This window comes from Microtus oregoni, unplaced genomic scaffold (assembly GCF_018167655.1).
Source record: "Microtus oregoni isolate MIOR12 unplaced genomic scaffold, Mior012 000044F_ref0000062, whole genome shotgun sequence".
Lineage (NCBI taxonomy): Eukaryota > Metazoa > Chordata > Mammalia > Rodentia > Cricetidae > Microtus > Microtus oregoni.
Genome location: NW_024543218.1, coordinates 294,510 through 311,286, shown reverse-complemented (window position 1 = coordinate 311,286; position 16,777 = coordinate 294,510). Strand labels below are relative to the sequence as shown.

Sequence of the window (16,777 nt, the reverse complement as noted above, 5' to 3'; positions counted from 1 at the left end):
TTACTATTATCATCATCATCATCAGATTTCAGTTTTCTGATGAAGACTATGTGTACTCACTTCTTTAACCAACAGGTGCTGTGGGACAATGGCCTGTACCCTGTCAATTGTATTTTAATAAAATGTTGATTGGCCAGTAGCCAGGAAGGAAGTATAGGTGGGGCAACCAGGCAGGAAGTATAGGCGGGGCTATGAGAACAAGAGAATTCTGGGAAGAAGAAAGGTCAGTCTACAATCATCATCCAGACACAAAGGAAGCAAGATGTGACTGCCTCGCCGAAAAAGGTACCAAGCCACGTGGCTAACACAGACAAGAATTATGGGTTAATATGTAAGAATTAATTAATAAGAGGCCTGAGCTAATAGGGCAACCAGTTTATGATTAATATAGACCTCTGTGTATTTCTTTGGGACGGAACGACTGTGGGACCTGGTGGGACAGAAACCTCTGTCAACGATCAGGCACACACACCACACCTTGGGAATAAATCCCGAGACAACCCGAGAGGCATCATGATAACAGCAGCCAGCTCACAGTTCCTTGCAACTGTGTTCAGCTTAGGATACGTGGCACCTGTGACTTGAAGTCCTCTGTCATCCTCCTTCAGTCTTGCTGGGCTACCTACTGGAAGACAGACACAGTTGGCATGTTTTATTGCGGATGTTTATAGAATGCTTCAAATTGATTTCTGCTCCGTGATGATGGGAGGTTTTACGTGGCTCTGAAGTCAAATTTACAAGACGAACCTGGAGTTCATTTCTCTCTCCTTTCTCCTGGCTCCTTCCTCTGCCAGGAGGTACAGCTTTATTTTTACATGCTGTGCCATCTTTCCATTAATATGCTAATATATTGCTATATAAAATTTGCTTCTCTCTGTATGTGCTATTCTTTTTCACTAGATAAATAGCAGCATATTTTACAGACCATTGTCTACCTAGAATATATATGAATATATATATATATATATATATATATATATATATATATATATAATATAACTGCAGGCAGAGACAAGTAAACCACCTGCATGATAACCTGACATGGGAGACTTGACTTTGCAATCTGAAAATCAATTTTATGAAAGCAGATGGTCTAAAGGGGATTAGTGGTGAAGTCATAATCTACAGTTTTAAACAGATGCCTGTTACACGCTTCTGTCAGAGACAGGATGGCTGTCCACACAGATCTACAGTAGCCCTGTTTCTGAGCCCACCACTGTCCTTTCATGGCGTGAGAGATGCCGAGCCCCAGATGGTGCTGAGATCTACAGCCCCCTTTTCTCCTGTTGTTAGGATACATTTACAGTCACAGTGGTCTTCCAGGATCGATGGTTCAGTTACCCACAGTCAAACATGGGCCAAAAACATTAAATGGAAAACTCCCAAATAAACTTCCTAAGTTTTAATTCAGGTATTACTCTAAGTATTATAATTAAAAACAAGCATCTGTGTTTACGAGCCAGGGACACGAATCAGCCTTTACTATACATTATAGGTTATAGGTTATTTGTGCTGTAAACTCTACTTGCCTCAAGGCAGCAGAGGAGGAGATATCTAAATAAATACGGATCTGTTGTTGCATTCTGCTTTGTCATTAATCTTTCGCTATGTTTAGGTTTATGGGTTCAACTTATTCATTTTCTGTTTCTATTTTAAGATTTCTCTTTATTCATTTTTAATGAAAATAGATTCTTCTCTCATACAACACATCCTGAGCACAGTTCCCCTCCTTCCACTCTTCCCAAATACCCCTCATTTCCCTTCTCCACCAGCTCCACTGCCCATTTCCTCTTCAGAAAAGAGCAGTCCAAGAGACAACAAACAGTACAAAGCAAGATACAATAGACAAGGTAAAAGCCCTCATACCAAGGCTGGACAAGGCATCCCAACAGAAAAGAGTCCAAAGAGCAAGCAAAAGAGTCAGAGATACACCTACTTCCACAGTTAGGAGTCCCACAAGAACACCAAGCTAACAACAAGTATATGAAAAAGTCACGTCTGGTTCTAAGGGGTGCCATTTACCACTTCTTTATCATAGAGCTGGCGGTGGGGTTTTGTTTCTGCTGTTCCCGTTGTTATTTCTGCACAGAGTGGTTTAGTAATGTAAACATTCTTGCCACCTTGGCACTATTTTGCAGATGAAGCAGACAAACCTATAGTCTTTTTGTTATTAGCATCCATGTGTCTGTTTCCCTATAGCATGCTTCCTGAGGCACTTCAGATGCCCTCCCATTTGCAGTGGGTGATAGCCTAGAAAACCATCAAAAATATAACCGAAAACTGGATTCCATTTTATCCTACCAGTTAGCTTAGCGCCCTCTTCCTTAAACCACAGAGTATTTATTTTAATACAGTTAGACAAAATCATTATACAGAAAATCTATTTTACAATAAAATTCTGAGCATACCACATAATACAGTGAACACGATTTATATGGAAAGCAAAATCCAGATAATAGCATAGATGTGCGTTTGCAATACTACAAAGTTTAAAAATCATAACCTCAGTGGGAACCATCTGTATATCATTTAAGCAATGTGGTGTTGGGATACTCTTTTTGTACACTGTGTGGAGATGTGTCTCTGTCCTTCCTCACCTGCCTGATTGGTTCTGATTGGTTTAGAAGAGAGCTGACTGAACACTAGCTGAGTGGGAGAGAATAAGCAGGACATCCGGGGGTGCGGTAGGGGCAGACAGGAACTTTGGGAAAGAATTTGAGGCACAGAAGATTTGCCAGCGAGATACAGAGGAAGTCATACGTATGGAATTGAGGAGAGGTAACGAGCCACACGGCAGAATGTAGATTAATATAAACAGGCTAAAGTAAGTTTTAAGAGCTAATTGGGAAGAAACCTAAGTGAAGGGCAAGCTTTCTTAATTAATAAAAAAAATCTCTATGTCATTATTTGGGAGCTGACAGTCCAAAGAAAGACTTGCAACATTTAGTGTCCAACATAGAGGCATGTATAACTACACATAAGACCCAAGAAAGCTGAGAAAGGATCATGGCATAGACATAAAAACTTGTTTATCTAAGAAAAAATTTTTAAGGTCTAAAAAGATATTTTTAGGTTGGTATTACAAGTTATGATAGAAAGTGATTGAGGTACAAAGTTCTGGATTCACTAAGATAGTACAGATAATAGAATACTTTCTCCAAAGTTGCCAAATACAAATGTACTGGACATTGTGAACATACCCATTACCTGATAATTGCCCTTATTATGCATAGTTTATCGATGTTACAGAAAGAGCCCTGGATTCTAGAATAAAAAGTCTTAAAGGTTTGGTAATAGGTAAGGTTCAAAGGTTATCAAAAGTCAAAGAACCAATGGTCCAAAGAACATTCAAGATAATTTCTGAGGAGTCCACAGAAACTCCAGCATGAAGGTCATATTAGTAACATGAGGGCATATCATAAATATTTCACATAGAGTGATGTAACAACTATGTAGATGTTTCCCAAGTAAGTTTGTTACCACACTGATACCATAACAATACGTAATTTCATATTTATGAGTTTTCTCTATTTTCTGTGTTTTGGATATAATTTCTTCCATAACTGAAGAAGGAACCCAGAAAATGAAGTCACCCAAATTAAGTCTTTTATTATGGTATTAATATTTTAAAATATGTTGGTAATGTATTATTGTATATTATAATATAATCTTTCTGCTGATGCCTCTTAACTATGACAGGATCCATCATGGCAAAGCACAGCTATAGAGACAGCCTCCATTCCTCAAGATTCTCCTCCCTGTTATGTTCCTGCCCAGTAGTGACTTCTTGTTTACTAACTATACTTAGTCTTTTTCTCAGAAATAATGTTATCTACTCCTTGTGCCAGTTGAGGTCAGCAAACCAAAGGAGAAACAAAAAGAAAAACATCTGCAAGACTTGGAAAAGGTGTCAGCAAAAAGAAAATAGTTCTTGTTTGTTAATTTCTGCCACAGTATATAATGAGCAATTAGTGCCTTTTGACTTTCTTCCCAATGGTATTAAATAAAACCACCAAGAAATAAAGCTGGGGAAATACCCAGGCCCTGCACATGATAGACAAGTACTTTGCCACTGAGCTACATCCCCAAACCAGAAGCACATCTTTAACGTAATCCGGCCATATCGGAGCCTGGAGAAACAGGACAGTTTTCACTTTGGAAAGTTTACTGGGCATGTAGGGTCCCTTTATGCCTCTCTGTTATAGCTGCAAGAAAAGTCAGTTTGGATCCATGATTACTTTTAGATGAAAGGAAGCATGCTGATATATATGTATGCGGTGTGTGTGTGTCTGTGGTACGTATGTCTATGGTGTGTGGGGCATGTGTGTATGTGTGCCGGGTGTATGTAAGTGTGGTATGTGTATATGTATGGTGTGTGTGTATGTGTAGTGAGTATGTGAAAGTATGGCATGTGTGTATGTATGGTGTGTATGTGTGTATGGCGAGTGTATGTAAGTGTGGTATGTGCATATGTATGTGTGTGTATGTGTGGTGTGTATATGTATGGTGTATGTTTGCATATATGTTTCTATGTGTAGTATGGAGGTGGTATGTATGTGCATGTGTGGTATGTGTTTGTGTATATGTTTGTATTATGGTATGCAGGTGGTATGTACGTGTATGTGGTATGTATGTGTGGTTAGCATGTGTGGTGAGTATGTATATGAGTGGTGTGTGTCATGTGGTGCATGTGTGTATGTGTGGTAAGTGTGTCATGGGGTGCATGTGTGTAGGTGTGTATGTGTGTTGTGTCATGGGGTGCATGTGTGTATGTGTGTTGTGCCATGGGGTGCATGTGTGTATGTGTGTATGTGTGTCATGGGGTGCATGTGTGTATGTGTGTTGTGTCATGGGGTGCATGTGTGTATGTGTGTATGTGTGTCATGGGGTGCATGTGTGTATGTGTGTTGTGTCATGGGGTGCATGTGTGTATGTGTGTTGTGTCATGGGGTGCATGTGTGTATGTGTGTTGTGTCATGGGGTGCATGTGTGTGTATGTGTGTTGTGTCATGGGATGCATGTGTGTAGGTGTGTATGTGTGTTGTGTCATGGGGTGCATGTGTGTAGGTGTGTATGTGTGTTGTGTCATGGGGTGCATGTGTGTATGTGTGTATGTGTGTCATGTGGTGTATGTGTATATGTGTGTTGTGTCATGGGGTGCATGTGTGTTATGTGTGTCATGTGGTCCATGTGTGTATGTGTGTCGTGTGGTGCGTGTCTGTATGTGTGTATGTGTGTCGTGTGGTGCGTGTCTGTATGTGTGTATGTGTGTTGTGTCATGGGGTGCATGGGTGTTATGTGTGTCATGTGGTCCATGTGTGTATGTGTGGTAAGTGTGGCATATGGTGTATGTGTGTATGTGTGTCGTGTGGTGCGTGTCTGTATGTGTGGTCTGTGTGGCATGTAGTATACGTCTGTATCTGTGTTATGTGCGGCATGTGGAGCATGTGTGTATGTGTGGTGTTTGTAGCACGTGGCGTGTGTGTGTTGGGTGGGAGGTGGCGTGGGAGCCAACACTTAGCTGTGAATTCTGGATACACCTTCGTACCTTGCTGCTTTTCTATTTTAACTGGAGGACGGCAGGCTCACAGGCTCCTTTCTGCCTGTGCTGTTTCCCCACTTGGACTTACTGTGCTCAGCGTCCTTGTCATTCAACAGGAGTTCTCTGAAGCAGACACAGGGACCTTCGAGTGACATTCAGCACGTCCCAGAGCAGATGTAACCTGCGGGAAACACAGTTCACACTTCAGTCCGCTTGTCACATGCAAAGACAACAGGAGGGGTTGACAAGTTTCAGGAACTGCGGTCAAGGGGCCCCACAAGTCATCTCTACATGCTTTCCTTGCATGCTCAGAGCCATTTTTATTATGCCCCCTTTCCCAGGAAGTCTTAAGGGAACTCCCCATCCCCTCAAAACTTTTATCCTTTTAAATTTGCTTATTTTGTTTTGGTGAAGCTCTATTTTCCTGTGCTAGCCCAGTGTTCCAGATTTAATGTCATATGTTTACTTAACTATTTAATGAACAAATATTCTTTTTGAGTTCATTATGTGTCACAGTACTGGGTATCCCGATATGGGGGGTAGCGGATGTTGTCTAGTCCCAAGTATTTAAATTCAGTGGGCTATTGTGTCTTTTCCTCTTCCTGTTCCACCTTCTAGGCGCATATAGATCTTCAGTTTCTTTGCAGCCATCCTTCCTCACGCCAGGCCCACAACGGTCAAGTGCACAGCGCCTCCCAGTGGTCTGCAGGTCCGCTGTGCACTCTTTATCCTGCACTAGGACTTCACAATCCTCACACTGCATCAAGGTCCGTTAGCAATTGAGGGGAAGAAGGTCTATTTGTTTTTGTCATAGATGCTTAGGAACCTGCCCGTAGAGCATTCCCATGAGTTTCTGCAAAAATTACTTCCCTCTTTACCTTTTCCTGGCTGTATGGATCCCTGACTGTCAGTAACAGTATCACACATTTCTGAGCCACTGCCTCCACTTAGCCAGCTAGCATCTCTCCCTCTAGGGGAGTTTTAGAGTCTTGACGTCATCTCTACGGACTAATGCCATGCTTCCTTCCTCTTGGCCTTTCGCAAGGATCAATATCTGTGTATTCATGAACTGTCTGCCTTTAGCACCTACCTTCCCCCAACCCCAAGTCTCAGGGCTTCGAGCAGCCTTGCTCTTATGTAAACAAAGGATGGAAAGAACCGCAGAACTCAGCAGTAGCCTCTTTGGCTATTTTACTTCCGGTCATACGTATCTTTGCAAATCTTTGTAAATGACTCCTTGGGACTAGAGAGTATACCGAAATCGGTTTCTTTCCTCTCATAGCAGACTACACTCAATGTTTAAGAGATCCCCAGCGGAGCAGACTGGGCGCTGAGTATGACAGATCTTCAGCCTGCCGTCCACCACATACAAAGTCAGGACTGGTGGTTGAATCTCATACTGCAACCTTAGCTTTTGTCTTCTTGTATCTTTTCTTCTTCCCCAGCCAAGAAAGTATCTCTAAATCTAAGGATTCGTGTGACTCCACTGAATCCACTGAGATGATTAGAATCATCTTCTCATTGAAAAGCCATCTGGCTAGACACTAAATCCCACCACCCACCTGACTGTTCCTTTGTTGTTATGTGATATTACATATTATAGCTCTGGAAGGAATCGTTCCTAATCACCATTTTCATAGAGGAGGAGACTGAGACATATAAAAATTTAACTAATTTGTTTCTAATTTAGAGCTCGAGAATGTCAGAGATAGCAACTAGCCCAGTAGCTGGACCCAGGATTCGCAATTATCTATCTATCTATCTATCTATCTATCTATCTATCTATCTTCTATCTATTTATCTATCATCTACTATCATCTATCTATCATCTACCTATCTAGTGTGTGTGTGTGTGTATGTATGTATGTATGTGCACTCATGCGCATGTGTGCACCACAGGTCATATACAAAGGTCAGAACACAGCTTTTGGAATTGGTTCTCTCTTTCCATCATGGGGACTGAACTGAGGTCATCAGCTGATTGCAACTGCCCTTCCTGATTGGTCCATCTCGCCAGCTTAACTCTCACTCATGTATACACTTCCTCCTGAATGGGTTTGCTGAGTCTTTCTGCAGAATCCTCCTGAAAATACCGCTTGAACAGGCTTACACTGTATTAATAATGTTGAGGCACTTCACAGAGAAACAAAGCATTTCTGCCAGCGCCGTTTAGTTCATTCTCCAAGTAAGAGGGCATCTTATGATGATTAGTTCTACTTCACAGATTGGAAAAAAAGAAACAGGAACCAAACATTGAGCAACTGAAGTGGCTTCTTCAAGAAACACTGTTAATAAGGAGCACAAACAGGGATACTTGTCACAGACAGGGGTTGCTGGGACTCAGACTTGGGTTGAAGTAGAATTGGCATAGTTCTGAGCTGTGTGCACCAGAGTTTCCCGCCTGCGACTTGCAAGGTCTGGGCTTGGGGAACGAGTCTTGTTGCTATTTTCCTTCCACGACCAGAGGCAGGTTTTCTACAATATCTGTATCACAACAGAACCCCACAGGAAAGCCTGCAGTGACATCTGGTGACCACAGATGGATAAAAGTTCCAGCCCAATACTCAAGGAGCTTTAAACTATTGGTGATAGTCCAGAAGAGGGGCAGAGGTTGGGGTGGATGAGAACAAAAGAGAGTCTTCGGGACATTCGGGCACTGTTCTCCTCAGGAGCTGACCTGCTCAGGACCAGGGCTGTCATTATTCCAGCACGAAGAGGGGAAAGGCTCACGAGCCTCCCACTGCTGCAACTGAGGCATTATGGACAATTAATGTTTTTTTTTTTTTTGTGTGTGTGTGGGGGGGGAAGTCAGTTTTCTTTAAGGGTGTGGTCTAGGTAGGTTTAACTATGCTTCTGTGTGGTTGGTATGACACCCCACGAGTACTGGGCAGCACAAAGTGGATTACTCAATAATTTTTTTTAAATAAGAGGACATGGAATTGCAGGGGTAAGGAAGTAGAGGTGGATCTGGGTGGAGTTAGGGATTGAATATAATCAAAATACATTGTATGAAATTCTCAAAATAACAGTGTTATAACAAAATATTTTTTATCCTTTTATTAGAATACTGTTATTGTTTGGATGCGAAATGACTCTCACAGATTCATGTGGCTCATGGAAGATGGTGCTGTTTTGAGAGGTGAGGGAGATTTGGGAGATGAGGGTGAGCGAAGGAGTCTTCTTTCCATTTCTTGTTCTGCAAAAGATGCGAGGATGCAAGGAGCCCTCGTTGAACACATCAATTACCCTGGCACCACCTGCTATCATGCCTTTCTGTACACATCCCTTCGTCTACATGATAAACTGCATCCCTCACACCACGAGCTAGCATCCTTTCCCCTCTAAGATGCCCATCGTAGGCATTCTGCTCCAGCACTGAGCACGAGCGTCAGCTGCTCCTCTCTTTCTCAAGCACAACAGCGTCCAACCGTGACTGCTGCTCTGTGAGTGTCCCCTCCCTAACAGCATCACCTCCTATCACTGCTCCTTCTAGAACACCTTTCCCATCTGTCCTCACAGGAAGCCCCATTCATCTTCAGGGTGCAAGCCACACTCGGTACTCAGACACTGCCTTGTCTAGGTCTCCAGATGAGGGGTAATTTTCATTCCTCTAAATCCAGCTTCTCCTGTGTTCACCAGTGACACAGCATCCCTGTGCCTTCCGTCCTCTCCATCAGTCATGAGAACTCCGAGACCTGCAGATGATCCCCTGACTTTCTCTTGTGTATTTATTCTCCTTTATCCCATCTTCCTTGTCTCCCAATGGAGTGTAAGTTCTTGGTATGTCTTCATTTGACTGTATAGTAATCTACTGCCATTTTAATCAAATGGAAAAGAAAACTGTAGGCACCAGGAAAGCCCCTATACCCCACTTTTCTTTTATGGCCAATGCAGAGACTTCTGACTGAAACGACAAAAACTGGGTTATTCTCGTGTTATGCTATACAAAGTCCACAAAAACGCTACTTAAAGTTGTAGCGTTCTCTTCCCGTCTGGAAAATGATCTGTGTCATTTTTACAGTTCTTCACTGACACTCTCTGCTTCCTGTTCCCAGACTAGCAGTATTGGTCCCAGCATGGACCAGGTTCCTTTGATCCTTTGATGAGAACAGAAGCACAGGGAGAGAGCTGTTCCGATGGTGGACCGTCACCTAGGTGGGCCTTTGTTGTCTCTGTAGGAGTGGCAGTAAGAAAGGAAGGGGCTGGAGAGATGGCTCAGTGGTTAAGAGCACTGCCTGCTCTTCCAAAAGTCCTGAGTTCAATTCCCAGCACTGCAGGCTGATTATCAGTAACCAAATGCATCAATCCGTGAGCAGGGACGCCTTCCTATTTGGAATCCTATCTCATCACGTGACTGAATCTATCATAATGGGCATCTCCCATAAAAGGAACAATCTTAACTTTTGTTTTTCATGCTTTGAATTAATGCCAGGTTATTAAAGATAGAATGACTTGAAAGTTCAAAAAAAAAAGGAAATTACCAGCACCCTAACGTAACATCAGCTTCTTCAGTTATGTGCCTCTGGAAAGACCGTTTCCTTTGTCTCTAGAATGCATATGATGGCAGCATTGGCTATTTTAATAACAGCTATGGGTCTATAGCGAGGAATGAGTAAGATCATTTAGGATAAGATATTCAGCATAGCAGCTGGCCCACACTGGGTACGCAACACAAGAACAATCACGGGTCACGTGTGTTCATCATAGAGACATAGGTTCTAAAAGAACTTGCTGGAGTTACACTGAAAACCAATTATGGGTTTGGAGACAAGCTGGAGTTTAGGGCAGAGAAGATGGATCTTGCTCCCAGGTACGTGGTGCTGATGAGACTGGCCAAAGGGAGATGGCCGAAGACAGAGTGACTTTTGAAGGAGTCTGTGGGCCCCAGCAGTCACACTCCTTTATTTCTTTAAAAAACTATTTTTATTTTTAACCTTGAATGCATGCACACAGACGGCAGGCACACAGTGCCTGTGCAGGCCAGGTGTTGGGTCTCTCACGTCGGTGCTGGGAATGGAACTCAGCCCCTTCCCCCCCTCAAAAAAGCAATACATGCTCCTAGCTGCTGATCCATCTCTCTAGCCCTGCTTATTACTTTTAAAAACCGCTTTTTTGCTATGAAGTATGGGAATAAAAATGTCTTCTCAAAAGAAAAACTGTAGTTTATGTATTGCTCTGCTATTGAGCCAGTATGTGGTAACTTGTCTTAAGGATTTAGATAAAGTCAGCCCTGTGTCTATGGTACCACTTCTACAGATGCAACCAATGGAGAATCCAAACTCACATACAGTCTGAGGATGTACAGAGTTTCATCTTTCATACAGAAACGATGCTGAGGTGCAGCTATGCACAGCCCTTGTATTAGACATGATAAGAGATGATAGGAAGGGCAGAGGAGACTGTGTAAGTTGGATAAAAACACTGCAGCATGAAACAAGAGAATGACCTCCATCATTTCTCCATTAACCCTCTCTTTCCTGTTCCCGGGGAAACATGTCTCCACCAACTTGTGTCATGTTCGTTTGGTGCCTTGATGAGAACAGATCTGGGGTTCTTGCTGCTGCTACTTTGGATGCTTAACTCAGGGGGCTCTGAAAGGTAAGGGGTCCTCCCTGCACATGCCTGACGTGTAGAAGGGATGCTTACATGGCTGCTGCGTTCATTCCTTGGATTGCAGTCACCATTCACACTGGAGCTCACGTCACGGAACTCATCATCCCCACACTGCTAAAGGTCTGCTTTCTATTGTTTTGTGGGTTATAGTGACTCTTTTTTCTGCTGTTGCTTCCATCCCTGGCAAGCTCAGAATTCAAACTGGAAATGTGTATTTCACTTGCTTACTTGTCACATAAAATGTTCTCTGAAAATGAAATTAGTCACTAACAAGTCCCACGGAATGGTTTCCCCTCACCAGACCTCAAACCAGTAGGGGTTGCTATAGCAACCCGACAATCACCACGCCCAACTCTGCTGTAAAGCATACACCAACTTGTCATCTACAAAATCACATAGATTTTTTCCCAATTAAATTTAAACAAAAGTACTTATCTTTGCAGAATTCTAATTTAATTTTTGTTGCTGTGATAAAAGATCTGACAAAAAAGCCACTCTGGGGAGAACAGGTTTAGTCTGCTTTCAGTTCCAGTTTCCATCAATGAGGGGAGGCCAATCATATCACACCTCAGCACTAGCTATCTCCACCCTTACACTGTTGAGGGTCCTCTGAATAGGGAATGGTGATGCCCACAATGGGCCGAGACAACCTGTCATAGGCATGCCCACACGCTAATTTCATCCAGATGAACAAAAACACAGGTGGAAAGAGTTTAAGGGCCAGAGGGGACGGAGTGCACCAGAACAAGCCCTCTAAATCATCCGAGCAAAACTCCTATGAGCTCACAAAGACAGAAGCAGCAAGCACGGGGCTGACAGCCAGTTCTTTGCATATCTATACATCATAGTTTTCAGTTTAATATTGTTATGGGACTCTCAAGTGTGTGAATGAGTGGGTGTCTGATTCTAGTGCCCACTGATGTGTCTTTTTTCACTTTTGTTGATTTGTATTGTCCAACTTCGATATGATGTTTTTGTTTTATCTTTTTATATTTGATTTTGTTTAAAAAAAAAAGAAGAGAAGAATTTCTCAAGTAGAAGGAAGTCGATACCAGATCAAACAAAGCCCAAACAGATATCCACGAGAAAAGACAGAGTGATGGCAAACATGAAAACAGTATGTGTGTGTGTGTCTGTGAAATGTGTGTGTGAGAGGAAGTATGTGTGTGACTGAACTCAAAATAATAAAATAAACTTACTGTAAGTTTTAAATTATATAAGCTTAGAATCTCTCATATGATCTAGTAACTTTTTTCTTTCTTGCTTCATCTTTTAGGTTAAATATTTTGATTATTGTGGTGGTGTAGAAGAAAGTGTCTCCCAAAGGGAGTGGCACTTTTAGGTGTGGCCTTGTTGGACAAAGTATGTCACTGTGGTCTTTTTTTGCTTGAGTTTCCCTCAGTGTGACAGTCAGTTGACTTCCTGCTGCCTTCTGGTCAAGATGTGCAGGACAATGTCTGCCTGCACAATGCCATGCTCCCCATTATGATGACAATGAACTTACGCTCTGAAACTCAACTGAGCCCTTCAATGACATGTTTTCATTTGTAAAAGTTGTTGTGGTCATGGTGTCTCTTCACAGCAATAAAAACCTAACTAAGACAATTATACTTCTCTCCTATCTTATACTCTTAAACCTAAGATGACTTCCTGGAAATGACAATATTCTTAATGTGTTTGAAACCTATATGAATGCGTAGTTTACCATATTCCAAAGTCAATTAGCAAATGGCAAAAATGGAGTTACAATCACACAATCATTAGAATAGGCCTGATCTGGTTAGTAATCTGCTCAACCCCAAATCCTCATTTGTGGGAGAGCAAATGGTGTAGATAGAGATCTGGTCAACCCTACATCCTCATTTGTGAGAGAGCAGATGGTCTAGATATGGATCTACTCAACCCTATATCCTCATTGGTGCTAGAGCAGATTGTCTAGATAGAGATCTGGTCAACCCCACATCTTCATTTATGGGAAAGCAGATGCCCTAGGAACACTTTGGTCAATGGTGGCTTGTTTCCCTCTCTGTTTACAAGTAGATGTCAAGTGTCTGCCTGGGCCAAGGTCTGAGCGCTAAAAGCACAACAGCTGATGTGCACTTTGATTTCAGTGTCCCAGACCTTGCCTTTGATCAGCAGCACAAACACCAGCCCCTGACTCTCCAGAACCTGCCTTTGAACAATTTGCTCTTTACCATTTATTGAAAGCTCTTGACAGGAGTATTGAAGGACACATGTCCAGTGCATTCCTGACTTTGACCCTTTTATGAATTGAGAGGTCTGAATTTTTGTCCTAAAAGGATACATTTAACCACAGACACAGAAGAATGGATGTGTGCTGTTACCCCTGGAGGAGAGTCTCTGATGACTTCAGTTTTTGCCACCTGCAATCAGGTCATTGGAAAGACCAAGAGTACTTTTATGAAATTGATTTGAGTTCAGCGTGGTCTAAACAGAAGAGAGTCCTATGACCCCTTAGCAGCCCCTGCATTTAGGAAAGGAACAGCCATGGTTTTAGCTCCATAATCTAAAAATTATTGCAGGGAGTCATCAAGCTGTGTATATTGGTTATGCTTTCTAATTGAGCCAGCCACTAGCTTTTCTTGGCCATTAGAAACTGCCTGAGACACCTGACTTCATAAATTTGTTATAATTTCATAAACAAACTGTCATAAAAACTATGGTACGGGAAAGAAGTTCTTGCCAAACCCTCAGTTTATTAAAATCCTTGCTTCACTATAGAGTGTTACATGTTCAGGGTGGAATCTCTGCTTCACTATAGAGTGTTACATGTTCAGGGTGGAATCTCTGCTTTACTATAGAGTGTTACATGTTCAGGGTGGAATCTCTGCTTCACTATAGAGTGTTACATGTTCAGGGTGGAATCTCTGCTTCACTATAGAGTGTTACATGTTCAGGGTGGAATCTCTGCTTCACTATAGAGTGTTACATGTTCAGGGTGGAATCTCTGCTTCACTATAGAGTGTTACATGTTCAGGGTGGAATCTCTGCTTCACTATAGAGTGTTACATGTTCAGGGTGGAATCTCTGCTTCACTATAGAGTGTTACATGTTCAGGGTGGAATCTCTGCTTCACTATAGAGTGTTACATGTTCAGGGTGGAATCTCTGCTTCACTATAGAGTGTTACATGTTCAGGGTGGAATCTCTGCTTTACTATAGAGTGTTACATGTTCAGGGTGGAATCTCTGCTTTACTATAGAGTGTTACATGTTCAGGGTGGAATCTCTGCTTCACTATAGAGTGTTACATGTTCAGGGTGGAATATCTGCTTTACTATAGAGTGTTACATGTTCAGGGTGGAATCTCTGCTTTACTATAGAGTGTTACATGTTCAGGGTGGAATCTCTGCTTTACTATAGAGTGTTACATGTTCAGGGTGGAATCTCTGCTTCACTATAGAGTGTTACATGTTCAGGGTGAAATATTTGCTTCACTATAGAGTGTTAGATGTTCAGGGTGAAATGTTTGCTTCACTATAGAGTGTTGGAAGTTCGGGGTGGAATCCTTGTTTCACTATAGAGTGTTACGTGTTCAGGGTGAAATATGAATGTTGGGAGTGTACAGGTTTTCTTTGACTTTCAGGACAACTAACTTAGTATTAGTAATTATATTCACTGACACAAAATCTGCCATACAGGGACACCAATTTATCATCTATCTATCTGTCACCTCATTGAGTGAGGAATTCCCATCAGCCATTTAAAACAAAGTGGAATATATAAAAACAAACAAATACTTTTGTAATATTTGTCAATATTTGAAGTCTCCCATGCCAAAACAAAAGCTACTTTGGTTTCAGAACAGATTAATCAGTTTTGTAACATGAAGACTGCAGAGTAACAAACTTTCCCACTGACACTGGGAGAAGAGTCACTCTGATGCAGCCTCTATCTCCTGCCAGGTCCTTCTAGGCAGTGGGGGTGGGGTGGGCTCTTACTCTCTCCCTGCAGTCTAAATGGAAACAGGTATCAAAGTGTTCCATTTGTGTTATAGACACAAAGAGTTGTGGGGCAATGGATTTTCAGTGGTGAGTGTCTGCTCTGTGACTGAGGGAAACACTCCAGGTAAGGCTACTTTCAGGTTTGGTGTGAGAAAGCCCTGTCAATGGAGGAGTCCCATGGAAACATTGTCGGAGCAGCTAAGGATTCAGTGGACTTTTCAAAATGAACAACGATCACGCATGAGTTAACAAATAAAAAAAAAAACCAGCACAGAGAACTGATCTTAACATTCTAAGCACCATGAAGTCACTCACGGAGCATCAACTCACAGACCCAAGCAGGGATTTTGCAAATGCCAGATAGTTTGTCATTGCTCGAACTGATAAGCACCAGACATTTTGGAGATCTTATTGCTTTTCTGGATTCTTGCTAGGATACTGATTCCCTCTGACAGTTGATGCCTGTGGCTTATTTGAGTCCTGGGTCACCATCCTGGAGTTTTGCTAATGATATGAAGATTTGTGGAACATAACCACCCATTGCTGTATTGGGGGAAGAATGAGTCAGGGGAAGGCAATGGTCTCCATGTGGATAGTCCTTCAGATTGATGGACAGAGGCACAGAGGCTGACCCTCTGTGTTCCTGTCAGTGACTACTCATTCAATATGAGTTGTTCTTCAGAGAAGGCATACCCTTGTATGAAGTCACCACCATAAACAAGTGGTAATGCCCACAGAAGGGTACAGTTGACAGCTCCAATCCCTACAGCTGTTGAAATGAGCACCTTTGTCTTAATGGAGCAACTGTGTGACCATCCAAACTGACCAAGCTGAACAATAAGATATTTGGGGAAGAGGATTTTCTATACAACCTGCACTTAATATGAAGGACATTCAATAAGTATTTGTTGAACCAATAAATAAATAATTATTATGAGGAAAGAATGATGAGTAACTGTTTTAAAGCTCATCAGGAAAGATTTAAAGGAGGTCAATACTAAATGCTAGAAAGTCAAATCAGTCTATAACTCCAAGCCATTGCATCTGTTTTATGATGCTGGCATTTGATTTAGTCATTAAAATTATTAGAGTCTGAATCTTCTACGCTATGGGCAAATGTAGCAGGAAAGACCCAGAGGGGGCTATGAGCTGAAGCTGAACATGTGATGCCCTACTCTGCCAAAGGGCAACCGTTTCTACTATATCAGAGTTTGAGGGAAAACCTTAGTACTTTAAAAAGGCAATTATTAGTTTACAGGAAGCAGGAAAGAACTGAAAAGCAGTACTGACCGAATCTTCCCAAAGTCAACAACTCTTCCTGCCAGAAGCCATTTAACTACGAAAATCTCCTAAGTTGTGTGCGAAGGCCAAATCTAAGCATAGTCATTTCTATTCAGCTGAGGATTCAGGTCCTCCCCCAAGCATCTGGAAATACCTTACAGCCAGCAATTTAATCATAAAGAACATTTTCCCCAAATTACAAATTCCTGCAGTATGTGGAGTTATAGAAAATAGGGACTTGCTCCTTAATGCCAAAGATTTGTCGCCTTCACACAGTGTCTTGAACCAAGGTAAGCTCTACTTAAAATTAGCTTGTAAGAATTTCTGTCCCTAAAATTTTCCTGATTAAAGGCATAAATAAATATTTAATATATTTAG

The 16,777-nt window shown here is 42.0% G+C and overlaps 1 protein-coding gene across 5 annotated transcripts in view; it reads right to left on the bottom strand.

Annotated features, from left to right (window-relative positions):
- The window catches only part of LOC121434631 (disks large-associated protein 1), a 684,271-nt gene that overhangs the window by 396,148 nt on the left and 271,346 nt on the right, over positions 1–16,777 (bottom strand). For 4 of the 5 annotated variants that reach the window (XM_041633553.1, XM_041633551.1, XM_041633556.1 and 1 more), the window contains one exon: positions 5,631–5,723. The gene's annotated coding sequence lies outside the window, so the exon portion shown is untranslated. Of the gene's footprint in view, positions 1–5,548; positions 5,724–16,777 lie in introns of all 5 variants that reach the window. The other variant, XM_041633552.1, reaches the window with a different exon arrangement.